At 34.8% G+C, this 17,496-nt stretch overlaps 1 long non-coding RNA gene across 4 annotated transcripts in view; it reads left to right on the top strand.

Annotated features, from left to right (window-relative positions):
* The window catches only part of LOC124075522 (uncharacterized), a 105,636-nt gene that overhangs the window by 19,142 nt on the left and 68,998 nt on the right, over window positions 1–17,496 (top strand). For 3 of the 4 annotated variants that reach the window (XR_009224398.1, XR_009224399.1, XR_006846085.2), the window contains one exon: window positions 14,276–14,388. This is a non-coding gene — a long non-coding RNA (uncharacterized LOC124075522). Of the gene's footprint in view, window positions 1–13,630; window positions 13,837–14,275; window positions 14,389–17,496 lie in introns of all 4 variants that reach the window. The other variant, XR_009224397.1, reaches the window with a different exon arrangement.

The raw sequence follows: 17,496 nt of genomic DNA on the forward strand, positions 1-17,496 counted from the left end.
TCAGAACCATGCAGTTCTGAACTATGGGATTAAGGGCTTTAGTACAATTTTCATACAAAAGCAAAACAAGTTTAAATTATAAGACCTACAAAAATTTGATACACAATAAAAACATATTAAAGCTTCTTTACACAATAATCATAAAAAAGAAGCAAAAAAAATTCAGGGGATAAAAATTGGTTAGGGAAAACAATACTGTATCATTCAACCATAAGAAGGAATGGAGTACTACTGATACATGTGCCAACATAGATGAACCTCAAAAATCTTATCAAAGAAGGCAGAAATATAAGATGACACATTGTATCATTCTTTTTATAAGAAATATGCAGATTAGGTATCCTAGGGACAAAAAACTTATTGGTAGTTATCAAGGAATAGAGATTAGGGACAGGGGAGTGACTAATAGATAAATGAGATTCTTGTGAGGTAATGGAATATCTTAGAATGTTTTAGAACTTTTTAAGGCTAGTTTATATGATATTTGCACAATATTGTGGATATACTAAATATTTAATTTTAATTTGATGGTTAATTTTATGTTATAATGAGTTTACTTCCAATAAAACTGTTAGTTACACACATATATGTTTATAAGCATACATGTATAAATACTTTAGAATTTTCATATATTTGATATGTGGATTTCATCCATCCCTCCAAGTGCCTCTCCACTGCCTTCATCCCATTTATGTTAATAATTTTTTAATCATGTTTCATTCCTTCAGATAGGGGGTAGTTCTTTCCTAATACTGTCTGCTACTCTAAGATTAGAATATTGTAATTTAGACCCAAAGTCTGCATCTGACATGCATGTAATAGTAGGGCTTTTATCTAAATTTTCTGCTTCACTACAACTGTCTCATTTCCCCCAGAACCTCTGCATTTCATCAATTACTATACTCTCTTAATTATAGTTAGAAAGACTTTTAAAATCATACCCCTACTTACAAACAATTTGGTTTGTCAGGTCCTTCGTCAGTTCACTGTTATAATCTCCAACATGGAGTCATTTCCAGCAGCTTCTAGCTGTATATAATATTCAAACCATTTCTTCTTTATTTTTCTAATTTTAAGAAAATTGAATTACAAAATTTGTAGAGTAAAACACAGTGAAAATACATACAACCATTCAGAATGATATTGTATGTGCATCCTTTCAAAGTCCCTTCTTTTAACTATTCTAACATTTTTCAAAATGTAATATCATAATACATTTTCCTTTCTGTTATGAATATAACTTTAGATTATTTTTAATGTGATTACAAGAAATGATGAAATGAACAAGCTTGTATATGTAAACAAGAATTACACAAAATGTGCCTGGATAATGTAATTGAAAAATGGAGCAAAGTATGAACACAGCATTTGGATTTGGGGAAAGTTCTCTCCAACATAGTTTCCATACATGTGTCTGCTTCTGAGCTCAGTATCATGTTGCACTTTTCTAGTGATCTTTTGACTATATTCTATTGACTTTACTTTTTTAAAACTTGATAAATATTGACATATAGTGGGTAACTCCCTATACTTCTTAAATGTCTTTGTATTTCTAAAATAAACCTTATTTTTCTAAGGTAATATTGCAAAATAAGTTATATTTTGTAATCAAATATATTTCCAGGCAAAATTAATATTTCAAATAGGATTTATTCACATAAGCCTTTGCATTAATGAGATTGGTTTTTATTTAATTTTCCTTCTGCTATCATGTTTCTGTTTTGCTGTTACTGCTATATTAGTGTTAGAATGACTTGGGGGTAGTGTTGTTTCTTTTAAGATTTCTCTGAGTTGTATGAATTATAATGTAACTATTTGGAAACCCACAAAATTCTGAAAGTAGCACTCAGTTTCTGACTTTTCTGGGATCAATGATATGGCAACAATTTGCATATTACTGTTTATTTTAAAAGTGTTTACACATTCCCAACTTTTCAAGTTCTATAAAATATCTTTGGCACAACATTTTTTATGTGTAATACACTAAGCCTGACTTCTTGGTTTGATTTCCTGCTCTGCATTATTCTCTATACCATTTTCCCCTATGTATCCTACAAGCAACCATATACATATTCTAGATGTAGCTATTATTTTCCAGAATCCAACTTTAGATAGAACATCAAGCTCCAGGAATTCAGTGGTAGTCTTTCTTCCTGTCCTCTGAGGGCCTCAACATCCCCACTTTTAGTTATGGATTTCTTTTCCAATTTCATCACATTGAGACATCCAATTCTCTTTATTATTTTCCTATGCTAGACTGTCTTTATAACTATTTTTTATTAATCTGTCCATTTACCTATTAGGTAGAATACCCTTATCTTGGAAAGACAAGATAAGACTTTCAACATCATTGAGGTCCAGCATCTCATTTTCTTGTTTGAATTTCCAAACATGTCCTGATTATTTCACTTTTGTTCAGTGAATTCTTAGTTGCAAAGGATGTATCATTATGTGAAACACTGTTTGTGATTGTATTCCAACCCACTTGTCCAGCCTTCTTTCTTGCCAAGTCTCCTTCATTTTTGTCACCTTGTACCCTGGTCATAAACATTACTCAGTAAGAGTGACAGAGTTGCATATGCTCTTCTCTCACTGTGGGGTGATTCCCACCTACGTATGTGACTTGTCCTTTCCTATGCACTTCTGATGCCTCGTCTTCTGTAAAGTCCTGATTTAATTTTGTAGAGTTATTTTCTGTGGCACCCTGATCATATGTAATTTATAGCAATTTACCTTCCAGAATATTTTTTGATCCTAGTTTTCTTTTGTTAGCCATCTCTATCATTTTCTTAATCAGGCTTTACACTTGGAGCCCACCTCATTTTTTTTTCCACTTTTATTTCCTATCCAATAGATTCAAGGTTATTTTTGCATGTAGATTTTTAATCTCCCAGTTCAGCATTACAAGTCAACCATGGCTGATAGCATGCTCTAATTTATTGTCTTGGATTCACTCCAAAAATGGATAATGATTAGCACTCCATCTAAAGAAAGTCAATATCTCTACCCTGAACTTTTGTGAAATTGTCAGTAAAAAAGAAAAATGCACATAGTTTTGGAGAAAAGGAGAAAACTGAATCTTGTCCAAGAGACATCTATGTCCTATTTGGTAGGCAATGGTTGGCTATAATGTAGGATAAAGTATATGTTGTTAAATTTGCATTTGGTCCATTTTGTTATTTTTATATTTCCCTGATATGTGATCAGAGACATTTTCATATTCTGAGTTCTTCATAAACTCTTTTCTATGCAAGCAACTTTCTTCCAAGACCAACTTGTCTTATTTTTCTTAATTCTGAAAATGTGAAGTGGATTATTTGCTAAATGTCAGGATACATTGGCACATTTTCAGATAATTCATCTTCTGGTTTAAATAGAATTTATTTTGGCCCATATGTAAATTACTTTTTTCTTTATTCTATTTCAATATATTTCCAGGCATTGTATGAATTTCCTCACAGTGGTATATTCTATCAGATACTGAGCCCACTTAATGGGGATATGCAGAGATGACTAACTTGCAGGTATACAGGATGTTTTGGGAGAGAAAGAATGGAAAGAAAAATAAAGATCAATAAAAGCAAATCCTAGAAGGGAAAAGGGGACAGGAAAGAGGAAAGACAGTGGAATGAACCTGACAAATAAATTCACCACCGTGTATCTCCATTTCATGTACAACCACAAGACTGGGATCCTAATTAGAGTAAGATGTACTCCATGTTTGTATGAATATGTCAAAATATACTCTATTCTCATGTATATTTAAAAAGAAAGAACAAATTCAAAAAATTTTAAAAATACAAAATTTAGAAAAGCAAAAAATGGGAGTGTTTTCTTTGTTAAAGTAATGCTATGGAATTTACATACAATGTTATATTCATCTCTCATCTTAATTATTAATGGAGTTATTATAGCTCCTGTTCTAATTGTGAGATAAATGTAGTTTCACAGTAGATAAATAGTGCACCTGTGGTCATATAGTGTGTTCAACCTCATATGGCATCTAGAGCTGCTAAAGTTTAGAAATTAAAAAAAGGACTATCTTTATTGTACAATCAATTTTCTTTTTGAACTTGTATTTCCATTCCATTATTCTAAGATTTTTTAGAGTGTAGAATTGATTCTAAAACATGTGTAAGAGATATAAAAAAGCATTTCTTATATTATAACAAAAAATATCAGTGTTAAAACTGACAATTTCACTATTTCTACTCCAAAAGCTAATGAAAACATATATACTAACTACTGATGGGTTAATGACACACTATTAAATAGAGTATGCTCCTTTATGGAGATATATCCTGCAATAAAAAAAATAATCTAAACTTTAATAACAAGCAACATAGACATATTTCTTTTCACCATTTTCAAGAACAGTGTACACTTTCTCAAACAATTCTCCTTGTGAGAATGACTGCTAGTTCATTGGGAACAACAGATGCACTTGGCCCCATTGACTGAAGTACTTATACTTCCTCATATTTTACTTCTTGAAAACATTTAAAGAAAACTGTTAAAGTTATTACAGTTAAAAATCTGAAACCAAATTTAGCACAAGTATTTTTTGATACTAAATGTTTAAATATTTGAATGTTCAAGTGACAATAAAATGAACAGATAAATCAGCTTTAGACATATGTTCTGTGCTAACTGCTACAGAATCCAACTGAGTGATCTGCATTTCCCTTGTCACTGTCTTACATATGTTTCCATTAGACTGAAATCCCGGGTTGCATATAACTTATTACTTGTGCCCCAGTTGATTTCTTGAATCATAAAGCTGTATAACATTTGGATGCCTTAATTATATGCTCTTGCTTACAGGAAGAACAGTTTTAATGTTTAAAATAGAGAGTAGGAAAGGAAGAAAAACACCTAATACCAAAATGGACAAACTGGAATTTTTTTTCTCCAATAAAATGTAAGGAAAAAAAGAAACACTTTCAAATTGGCAAATCAGGAGAATCCAAGATGGCATGTCAGAGGGAGGCAGCATTCTGCCTTGCTCTGTGACATGAACCTCACCTAGTGGGAACATTGCATCTCTGAGAATGATAGAGGTGAACTGTACAGCTAATATTGTGCAGAAATCACCAGTGCTGTGTCCCCATCCCGTCCCCATGAAGGGCTCAGGGCCTCAGCATTCAGCAGGACTCCTGGCTCCCGACACCCAACCCCCAAAGTTGTAGCCAAGCAGGGCTCACAGGTGCCTTAGCAGGATCATCTATTAGCACCTCTGCAAAACTCTCAGACTTTTCTTCCACGCAGATCACTCAGCTGCTACCTAACCTCAGCACAATGCCATCACTCAGCTCCCCCAACTCCACCTGACACCCCAGCACTGGAAGTAGACTGCATCCATTTTGGCTCACCTTCCTTGCCATATTTGGTGGGGGCAGCTCTAAGATTGGGTCTTCAGCTGGACAGGTACCTGGTTTCCAACATCCTCCTCTCCCCAACAGCGGTAATCTAGTACAGTAGCTGCCCAAATTAAAACAGCTGTCAGTGGGACGGGTGTGCAGTGTGACTAGGACACTGCCCACAGGAGCCCTGGGTAGAGAGTTCCCTCAATTGAAAACTGCAAAGGGAGAGGGAAACAGGCAAAAGTTTGGAGACTAATAGAGAGACCAGGAACTGGGAAATCTTCAGGCAAAATAGGGTGTTAGGACTGGGTGCTCAAGTCATATGACTGGACCCCAAAAGAGACCCTTGAGGTGCAGTCTCCCTGAAGGAACTAGAAGATGCCACTACTCACTTCCAAGCATCCTGCACCAGGACCAGCCTTCCTACCCTGGTTACCTTCACCATCCTGAGGGCAGAGACACCAGCTAACAACAGACAACCCCACCTATTAGATGAGAAGGGAAGCAGGAAAGATACGGATCTCTAAAACTAGCAACAATCCTGGTTTCTTCCTTTGAGAAATGTTTTTTTCTTTTTTATTTTCTCCTTGTATCCTCCCACCCTCCTATCGCCAACATATGTGAAACCAAGAACTTTGCATGAATTAGGATTTTGAGGACTGGGACATCTAAATAATATAATACAGAGGTATTGTATGTGACACTCCCCCCCCTTTTTTCTTCTTTTGGTTTTCTTTTCCCTTCCAATTTTTACTATTTTAACATCTTCTTTTTTTTTTTTTTTCTAAATACACATGTGTGTTCATTTTATGTACTCGTCTGGCTTCCCATGTTCTTGTCTGCCCCAAACTATTTTTTGTCCATTCTCTTGCTACTAACCCTCTCCATAGATTTCTCTTTCACACTTCCTAAGAAATATTAATTCTATATCCTCACATCCTTCCTCCTCAGCATATCATCCTACACCTCACCCCCAGCTCATTGTCCACTGTCAGAAACTGTAAACCCTTTTATAAACCTACTGATTATATTATAAATAATAATCAAATCCAACATTTCTGTATATTGTGAACAAACTGTAAACATCTTAATAGCAATGAATTGTTCATAGGTGGTATATTGTTGATATTGGGACCTGTTAACATTGTCATCCCCCACAAAGGAGAGGTTGTGGAGCCCTACATGAGCACTACAAATCAACAAGGTAAAAACAGTGACATCTCAGACCCACAGAGTGAGAAGGGAAGAAACACGAGAAACCTGACAAGAGAAGAAAGTAACAAATCAAGATACCACGTTATTAGAATCCATGGCCAGCAAAGCAGAATAAATGACAGAGAAGGAGTTCAGGATGTACATGATTAAAATGTTCTGTGAACTGAAGGAAGATATAAGAGAGCAAATACAGGCAGCAAAAGATCATTATGACAAGGAGCTACATAAACAAATACAGCAAGCAAAATATCACCTCAACAGGGAGATAGAGGTTCTTAAAAACAAAACAAAACAAAACAAAAAAACCCCAGAAATCCTTGAAATGAAAGAAACAATAGACCAAACAGACCACTTGGAATATAGGAATATAGGACATCAGACAATGAAGACAAAATTTATAATATAGAAAAGAATGTAGGCCACACAGTGAAAACGTTGAAGAAACCATGAGCAGAACACTCAAAAAATTTGGGATAGCGTAAAAAGACCTGGAACAAAATTTAAAAAGAAGATCCTGGAACAAAATTTAAGAGTTATTGAAATAGAAGAAGGCATAGAGTTCCAGACCAAAGGAATGAACAATCTATTCAATGAAATAATACCAGAAAACTTTCCAAACATGAAGAATGAGTTGGAAAACCAAATTCAAGATGCCTGCAGGTTGCCAAATTGTACAAAATCACAACAGATCCACACCAAGTCATATTATAATAAAACTGCCCAACATACAGAATAAGGAGAGAATATTAAAAACCATGAGAGAAGGGAATTAGATTACATATAGGGGGAAACCAATTAGGATAATGGAAGACTTTTGAACACAGAACCCAAAAGCTAGAAAATCCTGGAACAACATATATCAAATTCTGAAAGAAAATGGATGTAAACCAAGAATCTTATATCCAGCAAAATTAATCTTCAGATTTGATGATAAAATAACAACCTTCCATGCTAAATAAAGTTAAAAGAAGTTATAGCTAGAAAACTGGTACTACAAAACATCCTTGGCAAAATATTCCATGAAGAGGAAATGAAGAACAATAATGAAAATCAGCAGAGGGAGGTAGTACCTTAAAGGAAAAAATAATCAAATAAATCAAGTTAAATAACAAAAATAAACATATATGACTGGGAATACAAACCGTGTCTCAATAAATTGGCAGATCAGCATGTATCTGGTCACAGTTCCCTTCTGGAATTGATAGTTCCTACATTTATAGTGATTCTGCAAATTTATTCTGAACCATAGAGTCAATAAGTGTTATTAATTTCATTCTTTATTCTTATGCTTGATCTATAACTACTTAAATGCATTTGAAGATAACAATCAAAAACAGGTTTTGGAGGTCTGAAATTTTGAGTATTAAAGGAATGCTCTTCAATGTCTGGATGCTGAGTACTCCAATATTAAATAAAGATTGGCACAAGTTATATTTTTCATGAGTTAAAATATTCAATTATAAAATAACAGGATACAAATTGTGTAACCAATAATCTCCAAAGTGAGCAATATACAGCAAGTATGAGTCTTTGTTTTTCTTCCCTAATATAACTTGCAAACAACAAACTATTAGATAAACCACCTTAGGGAAACCATGTGCTTAAATAAAATGGTATAAAATATTCAACAGCAGAATCGCTGGAGTTTTTGTTGTATTATTTTGCTTTACTTTGAAGGGAGAGTAACTGAACCTAGGACTTGCCTATGCTACACAAGTGCTCTGACACTGAGCTATGTTCCCAGCCCCCGATAATTTAATCGAACCATTTTTTAAGATTTTTCCAATTCAAAGATACATGCTTTGTCAGAATATGAGACTTCTTCTCCTAGTCTACAATGAAAACCATTAATCAGAATCATCTGGAGAATCATTTTATTAAGAGGGTGCAGATAAATAAGCCATTTGCCTTTTACATATTTATTGTTAACTTAAATGAACAGGTTTACTCTTGCCACTCATGAGTTATAGTCATAAATGAACAGAAGAGCTTCCTATAAAATGAAGTTGGAAGATGTTGGGATTAAATATACATCGCTTTCAAATATACTGCTTATATTTTTTCCATACAAAATAAATCTATTAACTGCAACTCGGTTTGAGCATAAGGAAGTAAACAATCCTTCTGTCTATGAATAATTCCAGTTGAACATCTCTTTCTTCTATTAAAAAGCATAGAGACATGGTCGATTTCTGTGATGCCTTTGCAACCTACTTTGTGCCCTCTTCCAAGATAGTCAGGATGGATTCTTCGAAGAACATACTAAAGAAATCATTCAACAAAATTACCCATTTGTCTCTGTTCTTTTATTTTCTCTTTTTGGGGACAGAAGGCATAAATTTGAAGATGTTTTTCAATGGCTTTTTGTTTGTTTTGATTTGTTGTTGTTATTTTTTTTTTCTTGGGACTAGACAGCTGAGAAGGTGAAGAGTGTGAGCCAAGGAAAATAATTAAGTATCAAGCTATTATTGTCTCAGGACATGAAAGAAAATAAACTAAGAGGAAATGCTTTCAGTTCCTATCAATAGTCTACAACTTGGCTTTTAAACAGCAGACAATTCAAATATAATGAATGTGCATTTGATTGAACTTGCCCTTTTGCAGAGGAAGAATAGGAGTAAATGGGTTGTGACAATTCATTTGTCACAAGATGCCACTCATGTTGTAAGGGTCCATTGAGAAGACCTTATGTGAATCAAGGCCAGTCAGGAAAAGAGCCCTGTGAATATTCAATGGAGCTTTTTTCAAACAACAACAACAAAAAATACATAAAGTAAAAATTTTCTGATATGAAGGTGTACTTCATGTTTAAAAGAGCAAAAATGAGGAGAACATATCTGGAGAAGTGGGCACCTAGTGGGTAGGGATAATCGGGGTACACCCAGGGAGATAGTCCAAAGCCAGAACACACATGATAATGAAAGGCATAACAAGGCTTGGTTTTGTTTGTTTGTTTGGTTTTGCTTTGGGTGAGGTTGGGAGTCATTAGACAACTCTGATCAAAGGAGTGGGAAGGTATGATTTAAGTTTGAGGATGTTATTTCTCTATGTAAAAAGATGGTGGACACAGAAAGGGTAGTTAGGAGAGCAAATATAGTAGGCCAGACTGAGAAGGGTGGTAGTGGAAAGGAATGAGTTTCTGGGTTTCTGGTGAAGTGGATCCAGCAGCATTGCCTTAATGGATTAGATGTATGATATAGGGCAACTAGTTGAGTAGAATGGCTTTGGACAAGCTGGGGAAAAAGAATAGTAGCTTTTTCATTATTATTATTATTATTATTATTATTATTATTATTTATTTTTGGAAGGTTTGGGTATAGAAAATTGAACTCAAGAGTTTGGACATGAAGATACTTTGTTTGCAATACTTCTTAAATCTACTTTGAAAGAGAGGCCAGATCTGAATCTAAAATTTTATGTATCCTTTGTGTAGAGTGATTGAACAATAATGCCGGATGAGAGCTCATAGGGAATCAGCATAGAATGAATATGATTCAAGGACTGAATCCTTTGCCCTTTATTATTTGGAGGTCAGAGATGTGAGGAAGGAGAAGCAGAGGGGACTTGGAGTAAGAATGAGGGGAATGAGGGAAAAGGGAGATAAGTAGACAGAAGATGGCTAGCCAGATGGATTTGAATGTTCAAATAATTGACACATTTAAAGAAAAAAGAAAGACAAAGTTAGTTAAATGCTGCTAACAGGTTTAATAGGGTGAAAACAGAAAAAAAATTAATTGTATTTAGCACAGTGGAAGTCATTGGTAAAATTGATAAGACCCTTTAGCAGTGTTAAGAGATAAAGCTTCCCTGCCATGGGAAGACAAGAAATGAAGACAGCATCAATGACTCCACATAATTTTGCTGCAAACTGAAATAAATGAATTGGATGATAATTGACTAGAATCTAGTAAGATGATATCCAATGCCATATAACACTGCAGTGTGTTTACCTGGAGATGGATAAAAGACATCCCAGGTTTGTTTCTCCCACTAGACTCCACACTTCCTGAAGGTCAGAGATCTTCTAATTGTTACTCGTGTCCACTTGCACATTTGAGATCTGTAATGCCTGATTTATCAATTTGCCAGTAAACATTTATGGAATGAAAGAAGACTGTTCTGGGTTTAATTTTGACCAAGTCACTTCATTTCTGTGCCACACTGTTAATAGATCATAGAATTTTAATCCTGACATTCCATCAAAGTCCTAAGAACATTTCTGCATTTGACATTAATTACTCTGACTTAGGGAAACTTTTAACTAGAAGAAAAAATAATAACAGAGAAACATTCAAAACACTGAATCCTTCCACTGGAAACTTTCACTAAATCCCAATGAAATCTGGACCTCCTGGCACATGCTGACATAAATCCCAAGCTTGGGGAATGTTATTTCTCTTTCCTCATTATGTTATTAGAATATACAGCGATTGTAATTGTAAGCAGTGGTTGATAAACAATTTTAAGACTGAGCCTGAGGGAACCAAAAGAGAAGAACTAAGAAATAAAATCAAATTAGAAAGAGCAGAGCTACACATTAACATTCACAGAGATGAAATGTTTTCTTTTCAGTTGGAAAAAAAAAAATGTCTGGCCTGAGCTCGTCCTATTGTCCTGAATTTGAATAACAGGAAAATCTGCATTCCAAATTGAAGATCATCAGATGTGCAATATGGCGCTAATAAAAACTAAACAAACCAAACGGGTTCTTCTAAATCTGTTGTGTAATATTTCCATATGGAAGTGAAGAAGCCTGCACTTTATTCAAAATGATCCTGTAAAGGAAAATTTGAGTGCACAAATCCCTACACTAAAAAGCCCTGAATATGAGTTATGTTTGAAAATGTTAATTGTGTCTAGAAAATTTATGCTTCCTATACTGCAATTCAGATAGCATTATTGGTCTGTAGCTTCATATTAGAGAGCACTGGATTCTGTAAGATTGTATTCTCAGTACTTCATTGGAATTGATTGCTGCACTTAACACTTGAATAGAAAATTCAGAGAGAAAAATTTAAAATAATAATAATAATAAAAAGAAAAGGATACCTATTATTAATCCAGAGGAGTGGGGTCTGGGGAATAAAGTTAAGCTCCATTAATTTTAACAATTCTAGTGAAGGTTTTGTACACTACTGAAACTTTCAATATTAAAATAATTGGACTGCCAATTACTTTTCTTTCTGAGATGGAAAGGGACATACAAAAACTTCATTTTATTTTTTCTCTCTGATATACCCATTCATGTTAAGCACAGTATGGTTGTCTCAGAATGACTACATTTAAAGTCATAAATGTATCCTTAAAGAACAGTATCTACAGAACTACTCAGATCTAATTTCATGTCATGTTATAGATATACAGTGGGCTCTGAATCTACAGATTCTGCATCTTTGGATTTGACCAACCACAAATGAAATATATTTGGGAAAAAATTGCATCTGTATTCAACATGAATAGAGTATTTTCTTATCATTACTCTCTAAACAATATAGTATAAGACACATTTACACAGTATTAGGTATACAAGTAATAAATAAATTATTTAAAATGTAAGGAAAAATGTATATAGATTTTATACATATACCACATCATTTTTATAAGATAGTTGAGCACCTGTGGATTTTTTGGAATGTATCCTCAGAAAATACCAAGAAGCAGCTGACCATATACATTTTATTGTAATTTTTCTTATATCAGAAGTTCTCACAGCAACACAGTTTAACTTTCTTGTTTACAGATAGAATATCTGTGCCCAAAGAAGGGAAATGACTGAAACCATAGAAATCATGAGGGAACAGAAGTTCCTCATGAGTTAAGTTTAGAAGTATTGTAGCTACACTAGGATCCTAGCTGTTGTGTTTAAGATCTATAGTTACCTACCTTAAGAATGAAGAGCAGGAGAGAGATCCAAGATAGCCGACAAAAGGGAGGCTGCATTCCTTGTTGCTCTGTGACTTGGGATTCAAGCAATGAGAATACTGTTTCTCTGTGAGTTATTAGTGAACTCCCAACAGCTGCTCCCATGCAGGAATCCTACCCTCTGTGTCTGCACAGGTCCTTTGGCCTCAGCATCTGTGCAGGACCCCCGCATCAGCACACACACACAGGACGCCCTGACTGCCCACCTGTGCAGGATCCCCAGCTACTGCTCTCACACAGGACCTCCAGCCACCACTCCTGTGTAGGAACCAGGTCGCTGCGCTCATGTGGACTCCCATCTACCAACATTGGGCTGCTATGGTCAACTCCATCTTGAGACATTGCAACTGCTGCCACAGCCCCCATCATGCAGAAGCCTACACCTGGGGACAATGGACAGGGTCTAGAGAGAGTGGCCTGCCACAACATTGCACGCCATAGAGCTGCATCTCTGAACACACTGCCCAATGCCACCGCCTGGCCCACCTGACACTCAATCTCTGAAAGTGGCTGCCTCCATCTAGGGACACCTTTTTCACCATCTTAGGTTATCCTTGCAATCATCATCACCATCTTTAGTTGGGGCAACTTCCAGCTTGGGACATTAGCTGGGACCTAGAAGCAATATCAAGTTACCTATAGTCCTGCAACTCTCCCTTCTCCCCTACAGCAACTAACCAGGCACAGTGCTTGTAATTATGTGGCTAGTCCCTAGCTCACAAAGCCTGGTTCTGATCTTCCTGATAGAAATTAGCTTTCCACTACAGGTGCGCAGACCCAAGAGTGCAGCCCACAAGACCTCTAGAGAGAGATTTCTGATGTTATTTCATTGAATACATTATTCATTCCTTGGTTTATAACTCTATGCCCTCTACTATCCCAATAATTTTTTTTTTAAATTTGGTCTTTTTATGTTTTCCCATAATTCTTGGATATTTTGCTCATGGTTTCTTACCATCTTTACTGTGTTGGTCAGCTTCATTTTCAAGATTATATATTTTGACTTCATTGTCTGAGGTTCTGTCTTCCAAGTGATCTAATCTGTTGGGAATATTTTCTATTTAGTTTTTAATTTGTTTTATTGTTTCTTTCATTTCAATGATTTCTGTTTGTTTGTTTGTTGTTTTCAGAATATTTATCTTCTTATTGATATCAGATCATAATAGAATGAAATTAGAAATCAATAATAAAATAAAAAATGGAAGTTACCCCAATACCCGGAGACTAAATAATGATATTGAATGAAAGCTTCATGGAAGAAAGAAGAGAAGGCCTAAAACTCAGAATTTAGCATTCTTGGTCCAACTAATCATGTGCACAAGTTAGAAAAGGGCAGGTAACTTTGGGTCACAACATTCAAAAGAATTCCGTTTCTTTCATAATCATCTTGCCTGGGGTTATGGAATTCTCTGAGTTTAGCTCTTATTTCACTGAAGTTCAGTTTCAGTTTATATATGTTCAGTAGTAGTTGAAATTCAGAATTCAATTTTCTGGAAAACCCAGTTCACATAAGAGGTAAACAGTTAGAGGCAACTATATTATGTGGGAATTTAGGAAAGGAGTAAAGGTAGGATATCTGGGAAAAGGAAGATGGAGGGAGAAATGTAATGAAGTTTAGAAGATAGATTGGAAAGATATGGGGAAATGGGAAAGAACTACATAAGGAGAGAACTAAAAGATAGGGAAAAGGTAAATTTTTTAAAGAGAAAGAGAGAGGGAGAGAGAGAGAGAGAGAGAGAGAGAGAGAGAATTTTAATATTTATTTATTTTTTTAGTTTTCGTCAGACACAACATCTTTGTTTGTATGTGGTGCTGAGGATCGAACCCGGGCCGCACGCAAGCCAGGCAAGCGCGCTACCGCTTGAGCCAAATCCCCAGCCCCGAAAAGGTAAATTTTTGTTGCTTCATTTTGTCAAATTTCTCATTAGCTTTGGACAAAGAATCTTAGCAAAATAATTTGAGATTCAGAATTTTGTTTGGAGAATTCTGCTTACCAATCATAAAATGTTGTCCATAATAAATGAGAAATCTTAATTCCTTTTTTGAAAAGTGGCTTTCAAAAAAGTTTTTTTTTTCAAGTCAAGCATTCCTCGGATTGGTTGTAGAAGATCCACATTGTTTTTGATAAAGTGTCCATTTAGAGAAATAGGCACATGAATTAGGATTATGATTACAGTAAAAATAAGAATGGAGGAGATTTATTCTCATGCCACTCTATGAAATAGGATAATATTTGGTTAAAAGTGATTCTGTACACCTTGTGACTCGGGCCTCCCATCTGAAAGTCCCTACTATCACTGATCTGGCCTTTACTGATCAGCTGGTGCTGTGTGGTTGCTAATGTTAAATATTCTAAAAGTTATAATTACAAATTTATATCTTATTTTATTTTTGTAAAAATAAAACATTATATTTTATGTCAAGATAATAATGATAGCTATCATTATTAATACCAAATAGTACATATCAATAATCAATCCATCTTAAATATTTCAAGATTTCAAAACTGATGTAACATATAGCTCCTGGAAAGTCTGAAAATGAGATTCTGAGGCTGGCACAAATGAAAGGTGCTGAAACTTTGTATCTGTTATTTCTTCCAGACTTGGAGAAAAAGATGAAAAAAAGATCTTGAATATTTTATCAAGTTTAAAGTAAAACTTCATTAATATAAGAACTCATTTTATATCTCCTAAGAAAATATTCAATGTTTCAAAAAAATGCATGAAAAAAGTTTTTGTTCTAAAAATATCATCATGTCAGATTAGGCCCCAACTTTCTTAATGTGACTCCTTTGGTGCAAGAATTAAAATCAAGAATCATTTACATAAAATCATCCATGTGTTAACCCAGTGGTCCATAATAAAGAATAATGAATTTTGGTATATTGAAAAGAGAAAATATGGAAATTTGGAAATCTGGTTATGACTATCCAGGGGTTTCTGTGGAGTTTCTGACTATGGAGACTGTAAGGACACTGTAACAGATTATGAAATCATTGCAGCATGGTCTCAGGTGTACATGCTGAGTAAACATTGTCTTATTTCACAAAAATATGACATGTAGTTGGTTTAGGATACTAGCTATATCTGAAGAGGTTTGCAACAAAAAAGCCAGAAACATCAGTGGGTAGCTTCTCTTTTACTTATGTCAGTACTGAATTCTTATTGGTTTAATAAGTTCCGATCATCAAGACTGCAGAAACATGTTTCTAGGATTAGTTCTAGGGCCCATGATTTTTTTTCATATTGGTTCTGTTTTTATTAGTAATACAATACATATTTCTTGTGCTCAGGAAGAATTATTACCATATTTAAGTAACATTTTATATTACTAAATTCATCTAATATTTTTATGAGAACAATGTGATTAAAATGATTTATTTTTAAAAGTAGATAGCATATTATTATTATTTTTTATTATTAGTTGTTCAAAACATTACATAGCTCTTGACATATCATATTTCATACATTTGATTCAAGTGGGTTATGAACTCCATTTTCCCTCCTATAAAGATTGCAGAATCACATCGGTTACACATCCACGTTTTTACATACTGCCATACTAGTGTCTGTTGTATTCTGCTGCCTTTCTTATCCTCTACTATCCCCCCTCCCCTCTCTTCCCCTCCCCTCCCATCATTTTTTAGTGCTGAGTAATACTCCATTGTGTATAAATGCCACATTTTTTTATCCATTCATCTATTGGTTCCACAGTCTAGCTATTGTGAATTGTGATGCTATGAACATGGATGTAGCAGTATCCCTATAGTACACTCTTTTAAGGTCTTTAGGGAATAGTCCCAGAAGAGGAATAGCTGGGTCAAATGGTGGTTCCATTCCCAGCTTTCCAAGGAATCTCCATACTGCTTTCCAAATTGGCCGCACCAATTTGCAGTCCCATCAGCAATGTACAAGTGTACCCTTTTCCCCACATCCTCACCAGCACTTGTTGTTGTTTGACTTCATAATGGCTGCCAATCTTACTGGAGAGATGGTATCTTAGGGTGGTTTTGATTTGTATTTCTCTGACTGCTAGAGATGGTGAGCATTTTTTCATGTACTTGTTGATTGATTGTATGTCCTCCTCTGAGAAGTGTCTGTTCAGATCCTTGGCCCATTTATTGATTGAGTAATTTTTTTTTTATTGCTTAATTTTTTGAGTTCTTTGTATACTCTGGATATTAGTGCTCTATCTGAAGTGTGAGGAGTAAAAATTTGTTCCCATGATGTAGGCTCCCTATTTACCTCTCTTATTGTTTCTCTTGCTGAGAAAAAACTTTTTAGTTTGAGTGAGTCCCATTTGTTGATTCTTGTTTTTAGCTCTTGTGCTATGGGTGTCCTATTAAGGAATTTGGAGCCCGACCCCACAGTATGTAGATCATAGCCAACTTTTTCTTCTATCAGACACTGTGTCTCTGATTTGATATCAAGCTCCTTGATCCATTTTGAGTTAACTTTTGTGCATGGCGAGAGAAAGGGATTCAGATTCATTTTGTTGCCTATGGATTTCCAGTTTTCCCAGCACCATTTGTTGAAGATGCTATCCTTCCTCCATTGCATGCTTTTAGCCCCTTTGTCAAAAATAAGATAGTTGTAATTTTGTGGATTGGTCTCTGTGTCATCTATTCTGTACCACTGGTCCACCCGTAGGGCCCATGATTTAAACACACCAAGGATTTAGCAGAATACAACAGTTACTAATAGGGCATTATGTAAAAATGTGGATGTGTAACCGATGTGATTCTGCAATCTGTATTTGGGGTAAAATTGGGAGTTCATAACCAACTTGAATCTAATGTATGAAATATGATATGTCAAGAGCTTTATAATGTTTTGAACAACCAATAAAAAAAATAAAAAAAGAAAAGAAAATCAGAAACAGCATTTACACATTATCTAATATAAATCTGCTATTGTTTTTATTTTATTTTATCCAGATGAGAAATACACATTTTAATAGGCCAAGTAATTTTTAAAAACTCACAAAGGCATTA

Source organism: Marmota monax, unplaced genomic scaffold (assembly GCF_021218885.2).
Source record: "Marmota monax isolate L192 unplaced genomic scaffold, Marmota_monax_Labrador192_F-V1.1 WCK01_AAM20220418_F8-fsc00391, whole genome shotgun sequence".
In the NCBI taxonomy this organism is placed as follows: domain Eukaryota; kingdom Metazoa; phylum Chordata; class Mammalia; order Rodentia; family Sciuridae; genus Marmota; species Marmota monax.